The sequence below is a fragment of the Manis javanica genome, chromosome 6 (assembly GCF_040802235.1).
Source record: "Manis javanica isolate MJ-LG chromosome 6, MJ_LKY, whole genome shotgun sequence".
Lineage (NCBI taxonomy): Eukaryota > Metazoa > Chordata > Mammalia > Pholidota > Manidae > Manis > Manis javanica.
Window position 1 is genome coordinate 60,171,820 of NC_133161.1, and position 27,546 is coordinate 60,199,365.

Genomic DNA, 27,546 nt, shown 5'->3' on the forward strand with positions numbered 1-27,546 from the left:
TATCAGGGAGTAATCCCCCTTCTCTTTCTTTCTTTCTTTTTTTTTTGTTATCTTTACTATACACTTATATGAAGAATATTATGTTTACTAGGCTCTCCCCTATACCAGGTCTCCCCTATAAACCCCTTTACAGTCACTGTGCATCAGCATAGCAAAATGTTGTAGAATCACTACTTGTCTTCTCTGTGTTGTACAGCCCTCCCCTTTCTCCCACCCCCCATGCATGTTAATCTTAATACCCCTCTTCTTCTCCCCCCCTTATCCCTCCCTACCCACCTATCCTCCCCAGTCCCTTTCCCTTTGGTACCTGTTAGTCCATTCTTGGGTTCTGTGATTCCGCTGCTGTTTTGTTCCTTCAGTTTTTCCTTTGTTCTTATACTCCACAGATGAGTGAAATCATTTGGTATTTCTCTTTCTCCGCTTGGCTTATTTTGCTGAGCATAATACCCTCCAGATCCACCCATGTTGCTACAAATGGTTGGATTTTTCCACTTCTTATGGCTGAGTAGTATTCCATTGTGTATATGTACCACATTCTTCTTTACCCATTCATCTACCGATGGACATTTAGGTTGCTTCCAATTCTTGGCTATTGTAAATAGTGCTGCGATAAACATAGGGGTGCATCTGTCTTTCTCAAACTTGATTGCAATGTTCTTAGGGTAAATTCCTAGGAGTGGAATTCCTGGGTCAAATGGTAAGTCTGTTTTGAGCATTTTGATGAACCTCCATACTGCTTTCCACAATGGTTGAACTAATTTACATTCTCACCAGCAGTGTAGGAGGGTTCCCCTTTCTCCACAGCCTCGCCAACATTTGTTGTTGTTTGTCTTTTGGATGGTAGCCATCCTTACTGGTGTGAGGTGATACCACATTGTAGTTTTAATTTTCATTTCTCCGATCATTAGCGATGTGGAACATCTTTTCATGTGTCTGTTGGCCATCTGTATTTCTTTTTTGGAGGACAGTCTGTTCAGTTCCTCTGCAATTTTTAATTGGATTATTTGATTTTTGTTTGTTGAGGTGTGTGAGCTCTTTATACATTTTGGACATCAAGCCTTTATTGGATCTGTCATTTACAAATATATTCTCCCACACTGTAGGGTTCCTTTTTGTTCTATTGATGGTGTCTTTTGCTGTACAGAAGCTTTTCAGCTTAATATAGTCCCACTTGTTCCTTTTTGCTGTTGTTTTCCTTGCCTGGGGAGATATGTTCAAGAAGAAGTCAGTCATGTTTATGTCTAAGAGGGTTTTACCTATGTTTTTTTCTACGAGTTTAATGGTTTCATGACTTACATTCAAGTCTTTGATCAATTTTGAATTTACTTTTGTATATGGGGTTAGACAATGGTCCAGTTTCATTCTCCTACATGTAGCTGTCCAGTTTTGCCAGCACCATCTGTTGAAGAGACTGTCATTTCGCCATTGTATGTCCATGGCTCCTTTATCAAATATTAATTGACCATATATGTTTGGGTTAATGTCTGGAGTCTCTAGTCTGTTCCACTGTTCTGTGGCTCTGTTCTTGTGCCAGTACCAAATTGTCTTGATTACTATGGCTTTATAGTAGAGCTTGAAGTTGGGGAGTGAGATCCCCCCTACTTTATTCTTCTTTCTCAGGATTGCTTTGGTTATTCGGGGTCTTTGGTGTTTCCATATGAATTTTTGAATTATTTGTTCCAGTTCATTGAAGAATGTTGCTGGTTATTTGATAGGGATTGCATCAAATCTGTATATTTCTTTGGGCAGGATGGCCATTTTGACAATATTGATTCTTCCTATCCACGAGCATGGGATGAGTTTGCATTTGTTAGTATCCCCTTTAATTTCTCTTAAGAGTGACTCGTAGTTTTCAGAGTATAGGTCATTCACTTCCTTGGTTAGGTTTATTCCTAGGTATTTTATTCTTTTTGATGCAATTGTGAATGGAATTGTTTTCCTGATTCCCTGCTAGTTCATCATTAGTGTATAGGAAAGCAATAGATTTCTGTGTATTTTTTATCCTACAACTTTGCTGAATTCAGATATTAGTTCTAGTAGTTTTGGGGTGGATTCTTTAGGGTTTTTTATGTACAATATCCTGTCATCTGCAAATAGTGAAAGTTTAACTTCTTCTTTACCAATCTGGATTCCTTGTATTTCCTTGTTTTGTCTGATTGCCATGGCTAGGACCTCCAGTACTATGTTAAATAACAGTGGGGAGAGTGGGCATCCCTGTCTAGTTCTCAGAGTAAAAGCTTTCAGATTCTTACTCTTCAGTATAATGTCTGTGGGTTTATGGTATATGGCCTTTATTATGTTGAGGTACTTGCCCTCTATACCCATTTTGCTGAGAGTTTTTATCATGAATGGATGTTGAATTTTGTCAAATGCTTTTTCAGCATCTATGGAGATGATCATGTGTTTTTTGTCTTTCTTTTTGTTGATGTGGTGGATGATGTTGATGGATTTTCAAATATTGTACCATCCTTGCATCCCTGGGATGAATCCCACTTGGTCATGGTGTATGATCCTTCTGATATATTTTTGAATTCAGTTTGCTAATATTTTATTGAGTATTTTTGCATCTACATTCATCAGGGATATTGGTCTGTAATTTTCTTTTTTTGGTCGGGTCTTTGCCTGGTTTTGGTATTAGGGTGATGTTGGCTTCATAGAATGAGTTTGGGAGTATTCCCTCCTCTTCTATTTTTTGGAAAACTTTAAGGAGAATGGGTATTATGTCTTCTCTATGTGTCTGATAAAATTCCGAGGTAAATCCATCCGGCCCGGGGGTTTTGTTCTTGGGTAGTTTTTGATTACCGTTTCAATTTCTTTGCTTGTAATTGGTTTGTTTAACTTTTGTGTTTCTTCCTTGGTCAGTCTTGGGAGGTTGTATTTTTCTAGGAAGTTGTCCATTTCCTCTAGGTTTTCCAGCTTGTTTTCATAGTAGTCTTTAATAATTCTTTGTATTTCTGTGGAGTCTGTCGTGATTTTTCCATTCTCATTTCTGATTCTCTTGATTCGTGTTGATTCTCTTTTTCTCTTAATAAGTCTGGCTAGAGGCTTATCTATTTTGTTTATTTTCTCAAAGAACCAGCTCTTGGTTTTGTTGATTTTTACTATTGTTTTATTCTTCTCAATTTTGTTTATTTCTTCTCTGATCTTTATTATGTCTCTCCTTCTGCTGACATTAGGCCTCATTTTTTCTTCTTTTTCCAATTTTGATAATTGTGATGTTAGACTATTCATTTGGGATTGTTATTCCTTCTTCAAGTGTGCCTGCATCGCTGTATACTTTCCTACTAAGACTACTTTCACTGCGTCCCACAGAAGTTGGGGCTTTGTGTTGTTGTTGTCATTTGTTTCTATATATTCCTTGATCTCTATTTTGATTTGTTCATTAATCCATTGATTATTTAGGAGCATGTTGTTAAGCCTCCATGTGTTTGTGAGCCTTTTTGTTTTTTTTGTAGAATTTATTTCTACTTTTATATCTTTGTGGTCTGAAAAATTAGTTGGTAGAATTTCAATATTTTGGAATTTACTAAGGCTCTTTTTGTGGGCTAGTATGTGGTCTATTCTGGAGAATGTTCCATGTGCACTTGAGAAGAATGTATATCCTATTGCTTTTGGATGTAGAGTTCTATAGATGTCTATTAGGTCCATCTGTTCTACTGTGTTGTTCAGTGCTTGCATGTCCTTACTTATTTTCTGCACAGTGGATCTATCTTTTGTGGTGAGTGGTGTGTTGAAGTCTCCTAAAATGAATGCATTGCAGTCTATTTCCCCCTTTAGTTCTGTTAGTATTTGTTTCACATATGCTGGTGCTCCTGTGTTGGGTGCATATATATTTAGAATGGTTATATCCTCTTGTTGGACTGAGCCCTTTATCATTATGTAGTGTCCTTCTTTATCTCTTGTTAATTTCTTTGTTTTGAAGTTTATTTTGTCTGATACTAGTACTGCAACCCCTGCTTTCTTCTCACTGTTGTTTGCCTGAAATATGTTTTTCCATCCCTTGACTTTTAGTCTGTACATGTCTTTGGGTTTGAGGTGAGTTTCTTAAAAGCAGCATATAAATGGATCTTGCTTTTTTATCCATTCTATTACTCTGTGCCTTTTGATTGGTGCATTCAGTCCATTTACATTTAGGGTGATTATTGAAAGATATGTACTTACTGCCATTGCAGGCTTTAAATTCGTGGTTACCAAAGGTTCAAGGTTAGCCTCTTTAGTATCTTACTGCCTAACTTAGCTCGCTTATTGAGCTGTTATATACACTGTCTGGAGATTCTTTTCTTCTCTCCCTTCTTATTCCTCCTCCTCCATTCTTCATATGTTCGGTGTTTTGTTCTGTGCTCTTTCTGGGAGTGCTTCCATCTAGAGCAGTCCCTGTAAGATGCCCTGTAGAGTTGGTTTGTGGGAAGCAAATTCCCTCAGCTTTTGCTTGCTGGGAATTGTTTAATCCCACCATCATATTTAAATCATAGTTGTGCTGGTTGCAGTATCCTTGGTTCAAGGCCCTTCTGTTTCATTGCATTAAATATATCATGCCATTCTCTCCTGGCCTGTAGGGTTTCTGTCAAGATGTCTGATGATAGCCTGATGGGGTTTCCTTTATAGGTGACCTTTTTCTCTCTAGCTGCCTTTAAAACTCTTTCCTTGTCCTTGATATTTGCCATTTTAATTATTATGTGTATTGGTGTTGTCCTCCTTGGATCCTTTCTGTTGCGGGTTCTGTGTATTTCCGTGGTTTATTCGATTATTTCCTCCCCCAGTTTGGGGAAGTTTTCAGCAATTATTTCTTCCAACATACTTTCTGTCCCTTTTCCTCTCTCTTCTTCTTCTGGTACCCCTATAATATGGATATTGTTCCTTTTGTATTGGTCACACAGTTCCCTTAACATTGTTTCATTCCTGGAGATCCTTTTATCTCTCTCTATGTCAGCTTCTATGCGTTCCTGTTCCCTGGTTTCAATTCCATCAATGGCCTCTTGCATCTTATCCATTCTGCTTATAAATCCTTCCAGAGTTTGTTTCATTTCTGTGATCTCCTTTCTGGCATCTGTGATCTCCCTCTGGACTTCATCCCATTTCTCTTGTGTATTTCTCTGCATCTCTGTCAGCATGTTTATGATTTTTATTTTGAATTCCTTGTCAGGAAGGCTGGTTAGGTCTGTCTCCTTCTGTGGTGTCTCTGTGATCTTGGTTTGACTGTAATTTTGTCTTTTCATGGTGATAGGAATAGTTTGCAGAACTGGTTCTAGTGATGGCTGGAAAAACTTCCCTTCTTGTTGGTTTGTGGCCTTCCTCTCCTGGGAGAATAGCGACCTCTAGTGGCTTGTGCTGGGTAGCTGCATGCAGACAGGGCTTCTGCTTCCTGCCTGGCCACTATGGAGTTTATCTCCGCTGTCGCTGTGGGCATGGCCTGGCTCAGGCAGCTGCTCCAAAGTGGTGGAGTTGCGTTGTGGGGGAGCAACCGGGAGGCTATTTATCTCCATAAGGGGCCTCCGTGCTCCCTGCAGCCCAGGAGATTAGAGTGCCCAGAGATCCCGGGATTCCATACCACTGGTGTAAGTGTCCCACCCTGCCCCTTTAAAACTTCCAAAAAGCACCCGCCAAAACAAAATGACCACAAAAGAAAATTTAAAAAAGTAATAATAAAACAGCCGCTCGTTTTTCGTTATTCTCCAGCGCCAGCCTCAAGCACCCGCTCACCGGACTTGCTGCCCTCTTTCCCTAGCATTGGGGTCCCTTTCCCTTTAAGACTTCCAAAAAGCGCTCGCCAAAACAAAACAACAACAAAAAAGAAAAAAAGAAAAAAAGGTGGCCACTCACGTTTCTTTTGTTCTCTGGTGCCTGTCTCCGATACCCACTCGCTGGTCTGCCCTGTTTCCCTAGTATTTGGGTCCCTGTCCCTTTAAGACTTCCAAAAAGCCCTCACCGCAACAAAACAACAACAACAACAAAAAAAAAAAAGATGGCCACCCGCTTTTCTTTTGTCCTGCGGCACCAGCCTCTGGTACCCGCTCACAGTTCTTGCTGCCCTGTTTCCCTAGTATCCTGGGCCCCGCACATGCACTGTGTCTGCACTCTGGTCTGTATGGCTGGGGCTGGGTGCTCAGCAGTCCTGGGCTCCTTCTCCCTCCCACTCAGACCTCTCTCCTACCACCCAGAGCTGGGGGAGGGGCGCTCAGTTCCCACCAGGCTGGGGCTTGTATCTTACCCCCTTCACGAGGCGCTGGGTTCTCGCAGGTGTGGATGTGGTCTGGATGTTCTCCTGTGTCCTCTGGTCTCTATTTTAGGAAGTGTTGTCTTTGTTATATTTTCATAGATATATGTGGTTTTGGGAGGAGATTTCCACTGCTCTACTCATGCGCCATCCTGGCTCCACCCCCTTTGTTCATTCTTATATTCATATTGGATAATACTTATTCATCTATTGCAAGTTGACTGACTTTTTCTTCTCTTATGTCTGTTCTGTTCTTGAGTCAGCCACTTAAGTTTTTATTTTGGTCATTGTATTTCTCAGTTGTAAAATTTCCAGTTGGTTCTTCTTTTTAATATCCTCTATTTCTCAGCCTATGATCTCATCTTTCTTTTTACTTCAAGAGTGTCTGCCATTACTTCATGGTGCATGGTTATAGTAGCTGCTGAAAAGTCCTTGGCTGATGATTCCAGCACTTATATCATGTCAGGGTTGGCTATGTTTCCCCTTAGGAGTTTTTGAGATATTCCTGGATTGTCATATATTGAAAGACTTTTTTGTTGTGTCCTGAACATTCACAAGTCGCACTCTGCTTCCTATGAACTCTGGTTCCAATGTCACTTCTGTTCTTAGAGTCTTTGTGATGTTATTGAGATTTGCTCTACATGCATATGATCCTTAAGTCTTTCTAGAACCTGGGTGGTGGTCTACTCCGTAATTCAGTTCTCTAAGCTGTCAGTATGTTTCTTAAGGACAAATCTGTGCACACACAGCTCAGGAGTAAACTCATGAGATCATCTATAACTTTTAGGGGTACCTTTTTTGTGGCCCTTTCCACTCCAGGATCTCCCTGAAGTTTTTTGACTCCCAGAGCTCTCATATTGCTCCTCTGGCTAGAAATCCAAGGCTTTAATTTCCCTCTCTGCCATGAACTTCATAATGTAGCATCTGTCTCCGAGGCCCTGTGGTAAGGGGATAGAAAGAGAAAAAAAATCAGCCAAGTATTTCTCCATTTATTGGGAACCACAGTTTCAGAGAGAAGGGCTTTCCTGCATTTGAGTCGTAAGCACCTGATACTGCTATGGAATTTCCACAGGGCTGGGATGAGAAAAGGTAAAGAAGGCAAAACAAGATCTTTCTCCAACTCCCTCTGACTTGTAAGGCCCTGATTTCCTACCCCCTGAGTCAGAAATACAGGGCTGTTCTTGGAGCTCTCCATCTGTATGTGGGGTACAGTGCCAGGCTTGGGGCTGCCTTCAAGTCCAGGTTAGGAAATGCCAGAGGGGAAAAAAGGCAGGAAGCTCATCACCAGTTCAGTAGCACTCTGTGCGCTGGCTTCCTTCCCCAGTCCACCTGCTATCATTGCTTCCCAGCATCCTCAGATAGCTGCTCTGAGTCTTCTCAGGGGCCTTCAGTGGGAGAGACAGGACAGAGTGTGCTTAATCCTTCTTGACTAGAACTGAAAACATAACCATTCTCCTTAGATTTTATTGTGTGTGACTACTTTGAGATTTGCCTGAATTGTCCCCATCAGGTTGGCATATTATTAGCCAGAAGTGCTTATATACCAACTTGGAGATTTCACCGTATAATCTCCATTCTGTATCCCTTATTAAAAATTGTAAATAAGTCTAAGAAATGCCTTAAACCCTGAATCTTAAATCTGACCCATTTTGAGAAACCTCATTATTTTTTTCCCCATTCTTGTGTCCTGCACTTAAGCAGTTGAGACATTTACACTTTGTTCTGTGAGTGAAAATAATTGACCAAAAAAGCATAGCTTTGTCTACTTACTTATAAGGACAAAGTTAAGTTTTAGGTATTTCTTCAGCCAGTAATGATGTGGATGATCACATGAGATATGTTTTTAGATTACTTTGTCTGTAGGCAAACATATTTTAAGACTATTGCAAATAAGTTATGTGACTATATTGGAGGCTCTTAAGGTGTGGACGTGAGATTAGGTGAATGTCCAGGGAAAGGAAAAGCTTTGCTGAACTTGTTCTACTACTCCTGAACCTGTCATCAATTCTTTAAGCTTATTTGCCTAAGGATAAAGTGTTCAAAGAGGAGGAAATACAATGTCTGTGAAGCTTTCTGTTTTACACTGAGACTCCCTGCCCTTTGACTTTCTCAAGCATATCTAACCACAGCAAACCCAGCATAGGACACTTACAGTTGAGAAGCAAAGCAGTTCTAAGGAGAGATTGCTCTAATGGCCCTTTCAACCCAACTGTAAAGTAGAATACCATAAAAACCCCTTCTGTTATGGAATACCATTTAAATGAGTGTTTCACATAATATTATATTAGAAAATATAATGGTTTCAGATGGATTGTTGTCTTTTTCCATAGTTTATGTGCTTGTATTTCTCTTGATTACTAAAGATACAATTAATATTTTTAAAGACAAATTTCAGGTAGAGCTATGTTCCCTTGCAAGCAGCTTCTAAAGCCTAAATATAAACAGTACATGGGAAGATTTATAGGGAGAATGGAATGAATTTGAGAAGGAGGAAAATAGCTGGAATTTGCTTATCTTCATGGTAGGTGAATCTCCTTATACTGTCACCTAATTTAACTGATCGCAGCCCTGGGAACTGAAAACAGATTGGAATATATACAGCCTTACCACTCTTATTATAGAAGCTCAACCATTTTATTAAAATTTCTGTAAATCAGCTTTTTATTGAAACCTATTCTAGGTTTTAATATTTTAAAAGTTATTTGGAGCAAGTTGGCATCTACAACTGAGGTAGTCAACTTTTCTAGCACTTCAGCAGAAATCCAATATAGTCTGAGGTTAAAAATTGTTTTTATTTCTTGAAAGCAGTGTTTTATGGAATTTCCACAAGGAGGGAGGGGAAAAAGTGCTTAAGAGGATTACTATACAAAAAAAAAAATCCCCAAATATGTAGAAAACAAGAATAGAGTCCAGGGTCTCATATTTGTTATATCTGTGACCTCTGGACTTCAGAGAACTAGTCAATCTTCTTGAAACTATTTCCTTATTCCTAAAACCTGCTACCTACAAATCATAAGGGAGTATTGAAAGGTTGTTAAAAATTATTATGCATCATATTTAGCAACCTTAAGAAAGTATTAGTTATTTTATGGCCTACATTAAGTATTATTATATTTAATAATGCATTTTCTTCCTTTTCATTGTTTAAACTAACTTTTCTGTGATCCTGAATCATACAGAAAAAAAAGTTAAACCCATGTTATTTTATGGTATGTCAAAACATGAACTTTTTGTGATTTGTTACAGAAAATGTAATAGTGACTTTTATTTTCCCATGCTCCATTACAGATAAACTCACTGGAAAAGGACAGCATTTCACCATAATATGTGAAATCTTTAATACTTATCTAAAAGAAATATTTTATTAAAACTCACCTAGAATATAATAGTACTGTGAAACTTATTTGCCAATTTACCTAACTCTTGAATTTCCCAAGACCCTTGCATTAAATGGATTAATTTTAAATAGTATTAAATAACATTTAATGTACCAGGTTGATTTCCTGGAAATTAGTCTTGTTTTATTTTCTCATTAAAAGTTACACAGCTATTGTAACTTGACACTTTCTGACTTTGTAAACACTATTTTTAAGGAATCTTAAGCTTCTCTAATGGCTTACTTTAGAAGGAGGGAAAAAGCAGACAAGGGAACATATGTATTTTTAGTGGTGAAACAGAGTATTGCATAATTTTTCAGTAGGAAAATGCTTAACAGGTAGGTTCACATAATGAATATTTTCTTGATGTGTCTGGAAATTGCATTTTGCCTAAAATAAAAATATTTTAAAGAATAGGGATAAACCTTAAAGAAGTAAATAACACCATTTGTTATTTAGTGACTCTAAATCTTGATAATTTGAGGACTAGAAAATTAACAAACAGTCTTCTGCCATCTTGAAACAATTTGAATAAGCAGACTACTGTTTTGGTGGGTCTATTTTTTAAGGTATGAGTGGTAACGAGACTCCAGAGGAGAAAAATAAAACATAAACTAAAAGCATCCTTTTACTTAAGACTTCATTGATAAATTCTTTTGCATAAATTTGCATTTATAACCTTTTCATTTTTTTCAAAGACTGGCACGTTAGTGTTCAGTTGGGCGTTATTTTGTGTTCCCCTGTTACTTATGTATTAATTAGTTTTGTTTACCTGTGCATAATTTTTCCTAATTCCACAACAGTTGTTGTTTTTGTAATTGACAATGCAATTTACTGCATGTGTGCTTTCTGGCTCCCAAACAAGAATGTTAAGGTGTAAAGCACCAATCTCTTCATTGCAGATTGTTAAAAAAAGGATTGGTTGTGACTAATTTCCAATTAATTTGCAGAGGTTACAAGGAACAAAACAATTGCACCTACTAATTAAAATTTAAAATATTCCAAAGTATCATCTTTAGGTGTCTGTAGAATATATAATTTCCATTTTGGTTCATTGCTGGTTCTGTAACACTCATGAGCTTGACAGCTCTATTAATTTAAAGGTTCAGTAATACCTATTAGTACAAAACATGAAAAAAAATACCATTAATCATTTATTTTAATTTTGCAGCTCTGTCATTTTCTCAGTATGTTTTAAAATTATGATGACACCATAATGTGCACAAATCGACCTAGATGAAGGGGAAACGGATCACACTACTTAGGAAAGATACTGAAGTACATTATTAGAGCTTAATTAATGCCAAACTGATTAGATTTGATTGCATTTTGCACAAAAATATTTTAAAGAATTTTTTCTTACGATAACATATTTTTAAAAGTTATCTCAAACATGTTATATTTATAGTTAGACTTACCCTTGTATAGTTCTCTTTAATGTACTCTATTTAAATATTGTGAAATAAACCTAAATTGTTCTTTTATTCTTCATTTTGAAACCTTATTTTGAATTAATCTAGTTATTAGTTTTCATTTAGAAAAGTTCATTTCATTTCACCTAAAAGCTGATGGTGTCTCTCATAGTCATATTCTTTGATAGGAACTCCCAACCCAAATAAGACACAATGTCCAAAACACAAAAGGGCAAAATTGAAATGAGAAATACACTAAGTATTTAATACTTTACACATTTATATTGATGTGATCCAGGGCTGTTAAACATGCCAAAAGTGATAAAATTGTATGCACTCAGCAGAATTTTCTCATTAGTTCTTAAGAGGACAAATAGTCATTTTATTTATGTTCACATCTAGTTCAAAACTAAATAGAGTCTTCTAGAGTGGGTAAAGTTAGTAGTCTTCTAGTTGATGGGTATCTCCAGACTAATATGTAGATTTGATTTCTTTCCTCCCAAAGCAGTTAGAAGTCTCTCTTTTGGTGGATACAAACTTTAGTATCACAAAGCCTGAGCCTGCCTTTTCTCCCACATTTGCCTTATCGAGTTCTTGATTTCTTTTGATTTTGTGTATTAAAATTAGAAAATATGGCTAACATATTCTAAGCTTTTTTCTCAAAAGGCAACCTACTGTATTGTTGAAAGCTTTTAAGAGTAAGCCTCCCTATTCACTACTGAAGAACAGGGTCCAGTGTTTAATAGAGATATTCCTGGGATGGGTTACCAATTTCAAATGAAAAATTGAATTAAAAATACTCATAATAAAAATACACTACATAGAATTTAAAATGTTACTGTTTTTATTTCCTTGAATATTCAGAACATAGTTACATGTTTCATTTGAAAAGACAAAAAATTTAAAGAATTCTAACAAATTACATTGTTTGATCTGCATGACACCTCCATAGGATGAACAAAACAGATATTGTTAAACATGATTTTCAAATCAATCAATAAAAATTAAGAAAATAATACAGTAATTTCATCCAAGCCAAGAATATCAGTGATTCATTTCTTCATTCCTTCAACAAAGACTTATTGAATTCCTTCCCTGTAAAGGTGCTGATAGTTTTTCCTTGAGTATGTAGTGGAAAGCAAATGAAACAAAACAAAGAGGACACGATCTCTTAACTCAGCACAGATACATATTACTCAAAGAATCACACAAATGTAAAATTTCAGTGAATGATATAAGGTCTGTGAATGAAAGGTTCATGGTACTATGAACTGTGATGCTGTGGTAATAGGAGAGGCCATAGTAGAGGGCTTTGATCTTGTCCTAGGAAGTCTAAGAAGACTTCCAAAGATAGTCACAGTAGGCCTGGCAACTAAAGGATGAGGAGCATGTAACTAGGCATAAAAAGTAGGGAAGTGTGTCCTATGCAGAGCATGGGGTGGAGGGAGCATGGTGTGCACAAGTTTCTGAAAAACAGCAAGATAGATGTGGAAGAGAGGAAAGAGAGGTGTGGGCTAAGGCAGGTGTATCAGAGCTGTAGGACCTGGAAGCCCACAGGAAGGATTTTTAGCTTTAGTCTAGGAGTCATGTGGAGCTAAAGAGAGTTTAAGCTGGAAAGTGAGGTGATCAGATTTGCACGGCGGTAAGGTCATTCTGGGTGAGGAAAGGATTGGAAGGGAGGGCAATAATCGGTTAGGAGACTTCTCCAGTTGTTCAGGCCTTGGAGTGGTGGTTGTAAAAATAGAAAGAAAAAAAAATCCCAAAGTTACAGAAAATATTTGAGGGGTAAGAATGATCAGGCTTAGTAATAGATTGGTTATGAGAGGTAAGGAGAAGGTGCCAAGGATAATCTAAATTTCTGGCTTGAACAACTGACTACATGGTAGAATAATTCCTTGAAATAGGAGAATCTGGAAAATAACCAGGTTATTCACTCTCCATATCCTCAATTTTTTATGTGTACCATGTCTAAACCTTTACTGGGTTACTATAAAGTAGTTTAACATTGATGAGAAAGTCTTTCAGATCAATGCTATGATGCTCCAAATAGCCAAGGATAGAGCTAAGTCTAGGAATTGGTTCATTAAAGAAGTTTCTTTTCATAAAATGTCAGTATAAGTTTATTGGTCTCCCTTGATTTAAAATACCTGTACTTTCTATGAGTTAGTAAAGGTCCCACATAGATTTCTTTTTTCTAGTCTTGTCTTGATTAGAAGTAGAGCCTGGCATGTGGCTGGGGTCCTACCAAGTGCTTCTGGCCTCAGAGAGAAGGCAGATGGCCATAATAGGCCATCTCCCAATGTCACCCAAGAAATCCTGAAAGCCTTGTTGTCTGAGATAGGAGAGGGGTTAGCAAAATCTGTTTTCCACTGGACTGCACATAATTATACTAAAAATACTAGGTAACATTTATTAAGCACATATATGATATGCATAGCCTCATGACATGGTACCTGCAATAGTCCCATAAAGTAGATGTATTATTATCCTCCTTTAGTAAATAGAGACTGAGATTCAAAAACGTGGTGTCCTTTGGCCAGTGGCCAAGCTAGTACTCAAACCTGTGCCTCATGCCCTGGTCCATGGTGCTAACCCCATGCTCTGTGCAGGGAACACATAGAAAAGGGTGTATGATGTATTATTCATTAAGAAAAGTAGGGTCAAAAGCGAATATTGTGACTTTTCTCCGGTTATAGTCAAGGAGGGGAATTTTTTTGTATTGGTTATTCTTTTTTTATTATTCATTTATTTTTTCCATAATACTAAAGATTTAGAGAGGCCCTTGGAAAAGAAAGGCAATTACTGTTTTAAATTTGTGGGTATAATTTATCTGCAGAGACAATGGAAATTATTGAAAGTTTTTTTTAAATGTCATTGATCTACTCTGGCAACCAACTTATAAGCATAAAATATTTTGGAAGGGAGAACCAAATTTATATCTTAAAAGATATTTCAAATCCAGGTATGAGTATTTCCCCTGCAGTGTGGCCAAAGAGCCCTTCTCCTTCAGGAAAATGTATCTCTTTCCTCATTATGATATGTATCTAAAATTCCTATGGATTTTTACAGCAAGTAATCCTCTCAAACCCATTTTTTAAAGATTTTACTGTAAACCTTCACAGTAATTTCTCTGAATTTGATGTTAGATCAAAGACTTTAACACTAAACTTAGAAATTACTATCATTCCAGAAAATAATGGCTCGAATCATAAAGAAGCTGGCACAGAGATTTTAGAAAATTGTTATGTTTCATTGCTTTGCTTCTTTGGCAGTTATGGACCTGAAAAATTTAGCATGCTCTTTATTGCTGCTGTCATGTGGCTCAGCTACATGCATGAATTCAAAATGGTTTCCATTATTGGAAGGAGACAATCTTACTCCAGAATCAAGCTACGTAACTTTTAATGTTCCAGATAATTGCCAAATTAAGCTTTCCCACAGATATTTTATGGCATTTATTTTTCTCTACAAACTCCATTCATTTTTAAGGTCGCTGAGTGAATCCAGTGATAATAATCTGTAAAAGAAGCAGGGAAAGAAAAATTTTGACTGGATAAAGACAGAATATTGAAAAAGACAAAGGCTACCTGCTGAGGTACTTTCTAAGAACCACAATGCTATTAAGCCCACTCAGGTGCAAAGCAATAAAGAGATTGTTCATTTAAGACAAATTCAGTTAATTAATATATTACCAAAGATGGGAAAGTCAGTATATATTCTAATTCAGAATTATCAGAGAATGAATTCTGAACAGTGGCACTTAGTATAGCAAAGATAGGCCATATGAAATTACTTCCACATTTATTTGTCTTTTAGCTATTGACCCATTAAATCATAACTTTAAATTAAAATTCCTTTCTTCCACTTTATACCTCATTATTCTAGACACAATTTTCGGTATTTGACTGTAATTACATCAGGGGTCAGCAACTTATGGGAATTGGGCCAGATCTGGACAGGTGCCTGTTTTTGTATAGCCGAAGAGTTAAGAATGATTTTTTACATTTTAAAATGGTTGAAAAAAATCAAAAGAAGAATAGTATTTCATAATGTCAAAATTATATGAAATTCAAACTTTAGTTTCCATACATAAAGTTTTTACACCCATTTATTGGCACATAATCTATGGATACTTTTCGTGTTACAGTGGCCGAGTTTAGTAGTTATACAGATCCCATAGCTGACAAAGCCTAAAATATTTGCTACGTAGCCCCTCATAGAAACTGCTTGCCAACCCCTAAATTAACTGACAGCTACTTAAACATCCTACAATATGTAACTTTCAAATATAATGATTTCCATATTTAGGATTGGGATAAGCAATTTTGTAGCTTTCATCTCTTACATGCAAACCGTGGTGACCGACTGAGTCAGCCTAGCCTAGACACATGCAGTTTGAGGGGTCACCCTCATAATAGAGGAACAGAACCCACTGAAGACTGACTGGAAATGTTTATAGAATGGTGCTTCTTTCTAGTTTTTCTCCTACAGTCTCTGGCTACCTGTACTAATATCCCTACATACGATATCATTTTCCTGTTCCACTCTTAAATTTCCCCAGTTGTACAGTCCAATATCTGATAATCACATTTGCCACATGGTCCTTCAGTAATCTCTCAGTGGATGATATTTTAGGTTCATCACACCCAAGTCTGTCTCAAGACCTGTTCTTTCTTTGGAACACCAGAACTACATAACCAAAAGATGCTGAGCCCCTCCTTCAGAATGTCACACTCAATGCTGAGTTCACCAACTTCCTGATTCCCACCCATGACAAAAATATATCTCTTTCTTTTTTATTTTTATTGAAGTACAGTTGATACACAATCGTATGTGAACCACCAGTTGCCCACATTATTAAATCCTACCCCCAACTAGTGCAGTTACTATCTGTCAACATAGAAAGATGTTACAGAACCAATGGCTGTATTCTCCGTGCTGCCCTTCCATCCCCTTAACCAACTTATATTATGATTGAGATTTTTGAATGCATCTCTTTCTTTAAAAATAATCACTACACACATAGAAAACAAAACTAAAAGCATGGGAGCCATACTAGAATCTTTCCCTTTCCCAACATTCCATACATTCAGTCACGTCCTGCAGACTGTGCCTCCTTGATACGCTCAGATCTGCCTTGTACGCCATTTCCATTGCCACTGCTGTAATTAAAACCTATTTTACTTCTTGTCTATATTATTTTATTAATCTCCCACCTGATATCCCTGCCTCTGGTATAGCACCCAGTCCCTAATCCAGGCTTCCAGAGTGGTATTGCTAAGACTTGGGTTAAATTATGTCCTGTCTTTCCACCCTGATTTCCATGGCATTGTTTTGTGCTCTCATTGCACCCTGAGAATATCTCTGTTGAACAACAGGTATCACTTTGTCTTCTGCATATGCTGTAAATCATATGACTGTAAGTACCTTAATTATATTTTTTAAAAATGTCTATTCAGCTTGGCATCCCCAACACAAAACTGAAGTAAGCTGATTAGCACAAAGTTAATTGAAGTTGAGTAAATTAGGTAATCAGGTTCCATTAATATTAGCTCTGAGCCATATGTTTTGGGGATGAGTATAAGAAGGTGCTGGACATTTATTCAGTCAACAGATTCCTATTGGCCTTACTCCTTGGGAAGTGTAGTGAAATGACAAATAGACCAGGGCTTCTCAAATTTAAATTTGCATATGAATCACCTAAGGATCTTGTTACAGAGCCAATCTGATACAGGAGTGGAAACTGAGAGTCTGTATTTCTAGCAATAATATCAATGCTCCATATTTGTGGACCTCATTTGGAGAACCAAAACACTAGAGTGCAAGACAATCACCTTCTGAGGGACTTTTTTTTTAATTCTTGATTTTTTAAATATTTGTAACAAAATAATACATGCACATTGAAAAATCATAATGTATAGACTTAGAAGAAATATAGCCAGGCTCTGCTCTCTCCCATCATTTCTGCATCACCAGGTCTGCATTCTAAATCTTCTGGCTCGCTCTTCTGACTGTTTACTCCACATTTGTATGCAATGTGCTTTGCTATAATTTTTTTGACCTATTCATTTTGGAAATATTCTATTTACTTCATGCTATAGAAAAATGGATTTTGACACATAATACTGTATCTAACTTATCTTACTGTATCTCACATATAGTGAATATGTTCTGAGTGATTTTTATGTGCCAGGTTACATTCTAAGCATTTTGTGTACATGGATTCATTAACTCCTAACAAGAAACTAATGAAATAGACACCATACTAAAATCTCCATAGTATTGATGAGGGAAATTAATCATAGGGATGAGGGAAATGCCTAAAGCTTCCAGATAGGAAGTGGTAAACCCAGGCAGTCTGACTTTTAACCATTATGCTGTTCTGCTTCTGAAAAAATTACATAATAATTTTATTTAAATCAATATAAAATGTATCATCCTTGAGATTATGAAAATGTTGGCAACTGCAGAGCTGAGTACTGATGCACAACTACATTTTCTTTCCTAGAAAGCTTTCGAATCTTTTTCTCTCTGTAAAATTATCTTTATAATAATTCTCTCTTTTAAAGCTACATCATTGTCTACTATCTATTATCCCCTCTCCCCTCCTTTATATGGCCAACTGTCTTCCCTGCAGATTTCTTTCTAGTTCCTAGCAAATCTATCATCGTGGGTCTCAGTTGAATTCTCAGTTTGTTGTTCTTTTTAATAGACTTAATTTTTAGGGCAGTTTTAAGTTCACAGTATAATTGAAGGGAAGGTACAGAGATTTCCCATACACCCCTGCCCCAACACAGGCACAGCCTCCCCCCATCAATATCCTCCAGCAGAATGGTACATTTGTTGCAATCAATGAATCTACATTGACACAACATAATCACCCAAAGTCCAGTTTACTTTAGGGTTCACTCTGGGTGTTGTACATTCTATTGGTTTGGACAAATGTACAGTGACACATGTGCATTATGATAGTATCACACAGAATAATATTTTCACTGCTCTAAAAATCCTCTCTGTGCTCTGCCTGTCCATTCCTCCCTCCTCTTATAACTCCTGGTAACCACTGATCTGTTTTTTCACTGTCTCCATAGTTTGGCCTTTTCCAGAATGTAACATATTAGAATCATAGTCTGCTGCCTGTCCAGATTGACTTCTTTCATTTACTAATATGTATTTAAGGGCTCTCCATGTCTTTTCATGGCTTGATATCTCATTTCTTTTTAGCACTGAATAATGTTCCACTATCTGGAACTATCTACCATATTGATTTATCCATTCAGGTACTGAAGAATATCTTGATTGCCTCCAAGTTTTAGAAATTGTGAATAAACATCTATGTACAGGGCTTTATGCAGACATAAGATTTCAGCTCCTTTGGATGAATACTAAGGAGTGTGATCACTGGGTCATATGATAAGAGTAGGTTTAGTTTTGGAAGAACTGCCTTCCAAAGTGGCTGTACTATTTTGTATTCCCACCAGCAATGTATGAGAGTTCCTGTTGCTCCACATCCTCGCTGCAGTTTGGTGTTGTCGGTGTGAGCCTCTTTTCTGAATCTCATTCTGTGCTGACTCAATTGTTTTGCTGGGGAATACACTCAAATATGTTTTAAATATCATATAGAAGTTAAACTCTCTAGATCTTTTTATAGATGAGAATATTTCACTGTACCCTTGCATATAATCAATAAATTATACATAGTCTAAGTATAAAATTTATGATAAAATTAACTCTTCCCCTGGGGTTTGAAGGTGTCTTTCCATTCCCGTCTAACACTAATGTTTTTGAGAAGCCTGATGCAATGCTGATTTTTATTCTTTTTGTAAATAACCTGTTTTTTTCCTCTCAGAGGGGATTCAGAATCTTCTTTAAATCCCTGTGCTTTGAAATTTCACAATAATGAATAATTTAGCTTGAGCAGGACAGGAATCACAGTTTGATTGGCAGAAGAGAGAGGGAAAGTTCTCCAGGGCAATAACTGACACAAAGGTGCAGAAGTGGGAACTAACAAGGACCACTTCGGAAAACCTGAGTCAGCTCTCAATCCCAGCTCTTGCACTTAACAACTTGAGTTCTGTAATACAGGTCATGAAACCTAAGTTTGTGTCACATATTGTAAATTAAGGATGTTGTCACATATTGTGAATTTCAGAGTTGTTGGGGGGATAAAAGTAGATAATATAAAAATAAAATTATGGAAGAAATATTCCTCTGGTGGCAGGTATAAGAACTCCTTGAAGAGAGAATAGATCCACTTTTGTTTTAATTGCATCAGAATGCTTTTTTTTTTAAAAAATGAGGCATAATTGACCTACAATATTATGTTAACTTCAGGTATACAACATAGTGATTCAAGCTTGTGAAATGGTCACCTCAATAAGTCTAGTTATCATCTATTGCCTTACAAAGTTAATACAATTTCATTGACTATAGTCCTCAGGCTGTACATTACATCCCTATGACTTATTTATTTTACAACTATAAGTTTGTATTTCTTAATCCACTTCACCTATTTTGCCCCACAACCATCTTTCCTTCTGGCAAACCCAGTGTGTTCTCTGTGTAAGTCTGGGTTTTGTTTCCTCTTGTTTATTTGTTTTGTTTTTTAGATTCCAATATAGAGTGAAATCATATGGTATTTATCTGACTCCCTCTGAGTTATTTTACTTAGTATAATACTTCCAGGTTTCACACATGTTGTTATAAATGGTAGAATTTCCTTCTTGTGTCTGAGGAATATTCCATTGTATATATGTATATACCAAATCTTCTTTGTCCATTTATCCATAGAGAGGCACTTCGGTTATTTCCATACCTTGGCTATTGTAAATAATGCTGCAATGAACATAGGGGTGCATATATCTCTACAAATTACTGTTTTCCTTGTCTTTAGATGGATATCCAGAGGTAAAATTGCTGGATCATATAGTAGCTCTATTTTTAATTTTCTGAACAACCTCCATGCTGTTTTCCACAGTGGCTATACCAGTTAACATTCCCACCACAGTGCACTAAGGTTCCCTTTTCTCCACATTATTGCCAACACTTGTTATTTATTCTCTTTTTGATACTAGCCATTCTGACAGGTGTGAGAAGATACCTCATTGTAGTTTTTATTTGCATTTTCCTTTTGATGTTGAGCATCTTTTCATTTGCCAGATGGCCATCTGTATGTCTTTTCTGGAAAAATGTTCAGGTCCTCTGCTCATTTTTTTAGTCTGATTGTTTGTTTTTCTGGTGTTAAGTTGTATTAGTTCTTTATACATTTTATACATTAACCCCTTGTTAGATATGTCATTTGCAATAACTTCTCTCATTCAGTAGGTTGCCTTTTCATTTTATTGATGGTTTCCTTTGATGTGCAGAAGCTTTATAGTTTGATGTAGTCCCACTTGTTTATTTTTGCTTCTGTTGTTTTTGCTTTTGGTGTCAGATTAAAAAAATCATCACTAAGACTGATGTCAAGGTTACCACTTATGTTTTCTTCTAGGTCTTACAATTCAAGTCTTTAAACCATTTTAAGTTGATTTTTGTGTATGGTGTAAGATAGTGATACAGTTTCATTCTTTTGTATGTAGATGTCCAGTTTTCCAAACACCATTCATTAAAGAAACTGTCCTTTCTCCATTATGTATGCTTGCCACCTTTTTAATATGTTAATTGACCATATATATATGAATTTATATCTGGGCTCTCTATTCTGTTCCACTGATACATGTGTCTATTTTTGTGCCAATACCATACTGTTTTGATTACTATAGCTTTGTAGTGTAGTATAGGTTAGTTCTTTCACAGGATTGTTTTGGCAATTCTGGATCTTCTGTGGTTCCATAAAAATTTCAGAATTATTTATTCTAGTTCTGTGAAAAATGCCATTGGAATTTTGATTGGGATTGCATTGAAACTGTAGTTTTTTGGGGTAGTATGAACATTTTAACAATATTGATTCTTTTAATCCATGAACACATATTATCTTTCCATTTATGTGTATCTTCTTCAGTTTCTTTCATCAGTGTCTTACAGTTTTCAATGTACAGGTCTTTTACCTCCTGAGTAAATCTGCTACTAGGCATTTTATTTTTTTTTATTCTTTTTGAAGTGATTTATAAATGGGATTGTTTTCTTGATATTTTTCTCTGATAATTCATTATCAGTGTATAGAAACACAACAGATTTCTGTGTATTCATTTCATATCCTGCAACTTAATTGAATTTGTTTTTCAGCTCTAACAGTTTTTTAGTGGGGTCTTTGGGTTTTCTATATATATTATCAGGTCATCTGCAAATAATGACTTTTACTTTCTTCCTTTCCAATTTGGATGCCTTGCTTTTGTTTTCTTGATTAATTGCTTTGACTAGGATTTCCACTGCTATGTTTAATGAAAGTGGTAAGAGTGGATATCCTTGTCTTGTTCCAAATCTTAAAGAAAAAACTCTCAGCTCTTTATCGTAGAGTGTGGGCTTGTCATATATGGCCTTTATTATGTTGAAGTACATTCCCTTAATGCACATTTTGATGAAAGTTTTTATCATAAATGGATATTGAATTTTGTCAGATAATTTTTATGCATCTATTGAGATGGTCATGTAATTTTTATCTTTCATTTTGTAATATACTGTATCACATTAATTGATTTGCATTGAAAGTAATTATTCATAGGCATATACTTATTGCCATTTTGTTAATTATTTTCCAGATGTTTTTATAGTTCTTTATTCCCTTCTTCTTTTTCTCTTTCCTGTGATTTGATAACTTTCTTTAGTGTTATGTTTAGATTACTTTCTCATTTTCTTTTGTGTACTTACTATGACTTTTTGACTTATAGTTGCCATGAGGTTCACATATATCATCACATATATGTGTATAACAGTCTATTTTGATAGCAACTTAAATTTTAACACATTCCAAATCTCTACATTTTTACTCCCCACCTCCATGTTTTATGTTTTTGATGTCACTTTTTACATCTTTTCATTTTATGTATCCCTTAACTAATTATTATAGTTTTTTAGTTTATTTTACTACTTTTGTCCTTTAATCTTCTTAGTAACTTTATAAGTGATTAATATGCTGTATTTACTGTATATTTACCTTTCCAGTGAGATTTTTACTTTTGTATTTTTCCTGTTATTAACTATTATCATTTCCTTTCAGCTTAAAGAAATTCCTTTAATATTTCTTGCAAGGCTGATTTAGTAGTAATGAACTCATTTAGTGCTTGCTTGTCTGGAAAACATTTTATCTCTCCTTCAAATCTGAAGTATTTTTAGTCAGAAGACTTTTTCCTTTCAGCACCTAGAGTAGTCATGCCACTCCCTTCAGGCTTGCAGTGTTTCTGCTGAGGAATCTGCTGATAGCCTAATGTGGTTTCCCTTGTATCAATTCGTTTTTCTCTTGCTTTTAGATCTCCCTTTATGTTTCACTATTAATATTTTCATTGTAATATGTCTTGGTCTGGCTTTCTTTGAGTTCACCTTGTTTGGAGCTCTCTGGGCTTCTTGACTCTTGGATGTCTGTTTCCTTCCCTAGGTTTGTGAACTTTCAGCCATTATTTCTTCAAATATGTTTTCTTCCCCTTTCTCTCTCTCTTCAGCTTCCAGGACCTCTAAATATAAATGTTATTCCACTTGATGTTGTCCTAGAGGTCCCTTAAGTTACCTTCATTTTCAATTTTTTTTTCTTTTGGCTGCTCTTTCTGGATAAATTTCTTTGCTTTTTCTTCTAGCTTGCTGATCCATTTTTCTGCCTCATCCAGTCAGGTATTGAACCCCTCTAGTATATTTTTCAGTTCAATTATTGTATTTTTCAGCTTAGTGACTTCTATTTTATACTTTCTTTTATTTTCTGTATCTTTGTAGAAGTTCATATTTTGTTCATTCATTCTTCTCTTAAGTTCAGTGATCATCTTTATGACCATTACTTTGAATTCTTTATCAGGTAGGTTACTTATCTTCATATCCTTAAGGTCTTTCATTGAAATTTTGTCTCTTCTTTCATTTGGAACATATTTTTTTCTGATCCTTCATGTTGTTTGGCTCCCTGTGTGTTTCTTTGTATTAGACAAAAGAGATACCTCTCTCCATCTTGAAGCAGTGGCCTTGTGTAGGCCATGATACCTTCTTATTCAACCTTGCTCTAGCTCTTGATTGTGTTTCAAAACTTTATATTTGTGTAAACCATCTGATTTATTATTGATATGCCCCCATTGTTGAGAGTATGGCAAGATCTCTCAGTGATACAAGGGGAGAAATCTCCTTTAGCATCTATTTTCAGCCTGATTGCAAGGCAGACCCTCAGGCAGCAGCTTTTAAAGTAAGCACATAAATACAGTACTGTGTGGCCACAATCATAATCCCTGCTGGCTTTCAGGCCAGGAGATCTTGAGGTATCTCCTGGGTGGCAGTTGTCATAATTGGGGTTCCAGACAAGTGTTGAAACTCCTATTTGGCAAGTCTTTTCCAACTGTAGTGAGACTAATGGGGTACACAGGATTGTGTCTCCTTGTTTAGGTTCCCTGGGAGTGCCTCCTTACTCTCTAGATGTGTGGGAAACCTAAAGCTTGTCCCTTAATCTGAAGCTCCAGTCTAAGTACAGGGGCTTTTTTTCACAAGAAGACTAGGGTTGTGTTTCAGTCTGCTGTATGTGCAGTGCCCTGGGGGTGGTGCCCTGCCAAGTACTGTCTTTACAATTGTTACAGTCACTTGGAGCTTTGGAACAGCAGCCATCTTAGCTACAAGGGCCAGACAATCAAAGGGTATCCCCTGTGTGGATTGTGTGCACTTGCTGGCTTCAGCAATGCAGTGGGAGAGGGCCTTGTCTGTGCAAGTACACCAGCTTTAGGCTGGGAGTGAGAGAATGCTACAACTACTCATGCGTGGCAGCCCAAGTGAGGGAGTGAGGGGACTTGGGGGCGTGTCCCAACCACTGGTGCTCACTGACTTTAATTAGGGCATAGGAGAATTCTGCAACTGTTCACACTCACCTGCCTCAGCCAGGGAGCACTTATATCCCTTTTATGAAATCATACTTCAAAACTGCATTCTTCAATAATACTTCCATGGGAGTAGACTTTTGTGGAGAGCAACTCAAAGGACATGGGTGAAACAGGAAGTATCTGAATAACATGTATGAGACACTTAGCATAATACTCAGCACACGATAAGGTCCAACTCTTGTTATTTTTCTTATTATTACTCTTAATATTACAGTTATAATGTGGAGCACACTATGCACCCCTAACAATGTGATAGAAATGAGAAAACTATTCCTGTAATCCTTGATCTGGTTTCTATGTATGCATCTTTATTTCACTGTAATGCTGAATATTATAAAACTGAAACTGAAGTCTCTTTTTTCATGTTTCTATTTTTAGATATGCCCAATCTTAATTTGAAATAGAAAGATAGAAGTAGAAAGAGTGATAGGGCAGTATAAGTGCCTGTCTTTCTACTGCTGTTACTTTCCAAAGGAGTAGGTGATATGTAGAAATGAAGAGTTTTTATAGGAAGACACCATTATATAGCTGACAACCATTACATATACCTTACATTTTAAAGCAATGCCCTTTTAGTGCTTAAAATTCGTGCAGCCATTCCAGCCTCTAGGCACCCCATTACCATTGCTTATGATTGCCCTCAATTCTCTCTCAATTACAAGCTCAGATTCTCTTCCAAACTAAACAATCAAAATCAAGTTGCAGAATGCCCTGCTCATAGCTGGTGCTCAATAAATATTTGATGTATTGAGGAACAGCTAAAAAGTAACTACCTAGCTCTTGAAAAATGGAAGTGCTCTAACAGAGCCTAATATATGATCTGTGTCTTCAGATTGCTAATATTTAATACATTAAGTCTTAAGAGGGAAAAATTTGTTCCTTGATCATTATTGTTTTTCTAGTAGATCACAGGTTCTCAAAAAATACAAAATAAAAATACACAAGTGTGGGACAAAATCGTCATCTGAGTCATAATTCCAGTCCTGGTGAGGCCCCTTAACAGGCAATCAGAACCTGAAATTAAGTCTCTACAGCTTTCTGAAGCCTACACCTGGGCTCTCTCTGACTACCATACTAACAATTCATGTGCACTGGAATTATTTTCATCCTTAATGGAGTATTTTTTTGCTTCCTCACAAGTATACAAAGACATGTAATTATCCAATGAGATAACATATGCAGAGCCTGGATCCATAATAGACATTCCATGAGTGCTAGTTTCCTCCATGCTGTCTCCCCTGAATAAGAGGAAAACACAGCCAGTTGTTTCTCATTTCTACAAACAACAGATTTTAAAAAGATGTAGATATTATTTTTTATGGAAAAGGTGTTAAAGAGTTTTGTACTTAGACCATAGTAGTGATTAAACAACCAAAAGGCCAGGTTATAGATCATTTTTTAAATAAGATCGGCCCTTATCCTTCTTTGAAACTGAAAACTAGAATTCCCTGTTAGTCCGTAGCATGGAGTCAGATCCCCTTGTTTCAAGAGCACTGAATGAAAAACTGTGCTATTTTTTGAAGAAGTAATGACACATTTCTTTCAAAAAAGGATTGCCAATAGAAAGATAGCCATGAAAAAACAAATTCAAAACCTAAAAGGCACATAGAACACACAAAATCTCATACACAATAATTTGTAGTATTCGGGCTATGCTTTGTCATAAATTGATGCTAACCTGATTTAAGCGACTAGAATGATACTTCTCTTCCAAAGTCTTACCAACAAAAATTTGATGGTAATGATCTTATTTTCCAAAATGTTCTAATACTGTTGTACCCTCTAAAGGATATAGTTTAGTGGCTATGAGTCAGAAATGTGTACTTTCTTACTTTAGCTCCTGCTAATGTTTTTTGAATCTAAGGTTCTCGTTTAAGTAAAGTGTGATAACTGCTACCCCAGGTACATATTTTAAAATTATTTTGTGTATAAAAACATTCACTCTCATTTTCAGCATTAAAATAATAATGCCTTCCTGCTTAATCTCCTATTTCAGCCTCTATAACGATCAAATAGGCTTATTAAATTACTCTTACTTGACTACAATTTCTTAGGAGCAGAGATCATGCATTGCCTATTAAAAGTTCCTGGTATAGTATCTGAAGCACAGTAGGGACTCAGTAAATTTTGTGAAACGAAAACATGAATGAATGATGCTGTATTAGATACTGTACAAAGGTAGGACTCTGAGGAGTTTAAAAATCCATGGCATAAAGCACAGTAATCTAAGATGAATTATTTAGAGAGAATATGTAATAGAGATCTTTTTCAGCCTGTATAGATAGGTGCATCATGGCATCTTACTATCTGGCTATCAATTTTTCAGTTCATAAGATAGCTAAAATAAAATTAAATCGTATATCGAGAGTTTTGGGCTGGTTTAGCCGAGTGGCCTTTACAGGTGCAATTTATCTTTGCAACAGAGAAGACACTGAATCTTCCCAGAATAGCCTGATTCCTACAGAGTTAAATAAAAACCTTTTCCAGGTTTTTGACATACTTCTATATTTCTAGACTCTGAAGTAAATCTCCATTTCCCAAAAGCCCTGGTACCAGTTTTAATGATCCTGTCCATGTGATACACATTTTTTTTGTTTTGTTTTATTGCTATTAGTGAATGACAAGTGAAGGATATTCATTGTAACTTGAAAATGTCAGGTATGCACTTTAAGAGATATATTTTTGCAGCTTTTAATGAGGTAGTGTTTCTTTTTGAAAGAAATACTCATCTCCGATGTGGGTGCTGTGCAGCTGACAACTGATATTTAAGAGGCGATGGCTCTTGTCTTAGTTGCAGTTCTCTAAAGAAAATGTCTCAGATTGCTTTCGAAAAACTCTTAGTATCACTAGCCCAAAGGCAAGATGTGACCTTTTTATTACATAATGAGAATCATTTATTATCTTACAATGTATCTTAAAGTCACAGACAAAATGCCACTTTGATAATTGCTTTCAATTAGCTTTGAGCATAGCATATATTCATAAAATGTCTTCTCTAATTTAGACTTGAATTAGAGAAAATTGCAGATATAATCTACTTTAAGGTTGTCTCATTTAAGGTGATTCGTAGTTTTATATCAAAGAAATCAAAACGAGTAGCTTTAGAACAGTCTCTCAAAGTGTTTTAAGCAGGCTTTTCAATATTTGATCCTATTCGATTACCAATTAATTAACAAATTAGAAAGCTAGTTCATCATTTCTGACCTTTAGTGCACGTTGACTTTCATTCCTTATGATTGTTTTGAAATTGAAACTTGCAGTTCTGTGTGTTGAATGAGAGAAACAATCTGATTAGTAAAATAAATAAGGCTTGCCTTGACAACAAGTACATCTTGACGTTGGGCTATAAATGGAATTCTGAATACTGTAATGGTACATCCTCTCCTGTCTCAAGTGGTCAGTTAGTTATACTAGAAAGTCATGTAGCCTAACAAGGCACCTTGGAGTGTTATTACAAGTGACCTTAGAGGTAACATATTTAAAATATGATTTATTTTTTATATTTTATTAATACTCTGGTCATTGAAATATGGTTTAAAAGCAATTCT

General features: G+C 36.3%; 1 protein-coding gene across 8 annotated transcripts in view; it reads left to right on the top strand.

Annotated features, from left to right (window-relative positions):
* DGKB (diacylglycerol kinase beta) overlaps positions 1 to 27,546 on the top strand; it is a 693,448-nt gene that overhangs the window by 662,043 nt on the left and 3,859 nt on the right. The gene's annotated exons all lie outside the window — the stretch shown is intronic.